Consider the following 1,042-nt stretch of genomic DNA (forward strand, 5'->3'; position numbering starts at 1 on the left):
TGTGCAGAGAGGATCTGGAGGCAGACACTAGGGGAAGGCTCCGGGGAGAAGAGTGAGAAGACTCAGAGAAGGATCAAGGGGAGGGGGGTGTGCTGGGAATGGAGGCAGGAGGCGGGACCTGCCAGGAAAGGTCAGTTAGAGATCCCAGCAGTGAGGCGCTGACATGCTGACATGCTGTAGGACTATTGAGACTGAGTTGTCTGCTTTGCTGCAGAGTGAACCCCCACATTGCCCCCATCCTTTAGGAGACCTGCTCACACGGAAGCTTGTATGGGAAGGAATCCAGCAGCAGGTGCCAACTTTCATGACTCCATCCTCAAGGAGCTGAAGAAATCAAGAACATCTGAAGGAAGTGAGATGCAAATCCACCACCTTCTCTCCCCTCTCCCCGGCTCACTTCTCTCTGACCTTCCTCTTCTCTAACCAGGCTCCATGCTTTGCACTTGCTGTTCCCTCTGCTGGGTAGCCACCATCACCCCTCACCCCTTCTGTGCCAGTGTCTTCGCCCACAGGGGGCCTTCCCTCACAGTCCATTTGAAACTTCAAAGTGCAGACCCAACTCTCTCTCTCCCCGTTCTCTGCTTTATTTAGTTTCTTTTTTTAAAAAAAATTAATCCTCGCCCTAAGGTATTTTTTCCATTGATTTTTTTAGAGGGAGTGGAAGGGAGGGATAGAGAGAGAGAGAGAAGGAGATGGATGTGTGTGTGAGAGAGATTGATTGGTTGACTCCTGCGTGTGCCCCAACCAGGGCCAGGGAAGGAACCTGCAAACCAGGTACATGCCATTGACTGGGGAATTGAGCCCTTGACCTTTGGTGCACAGGCTGATGCTCTACCGCTGAGCCATACCGATTGGGGCTCTTTTTTAAAAAATATATTGTATTGATTTTTTTACAGAGAGGAAGGGAGAGGGATAGAGGGTTAGAAACATCGATGAGAGAGAAACATCGATCAGCTGCCTCCTGCATACTCCCCACTGGGCATGTGTCCGCAACCAAGGCACATGCCCTTGACCGGAATCGAACCTGGGACCCTTGAGTCCG

Source organism: Myotis davidii, unplaced genomic scaffold (assembly GCF_000327345.1).
Source record: "Myotis davidii unplaced genomic scaffold, ASM32734v1 scaffold363, whole genome shotgun sequence".
Taxonomy (NCBI): Eukaryota; Metazoa; Chordata; class Mammalia; order Chiroptera; family Vespertilionidae; genus Myotis; species Myotis davidii.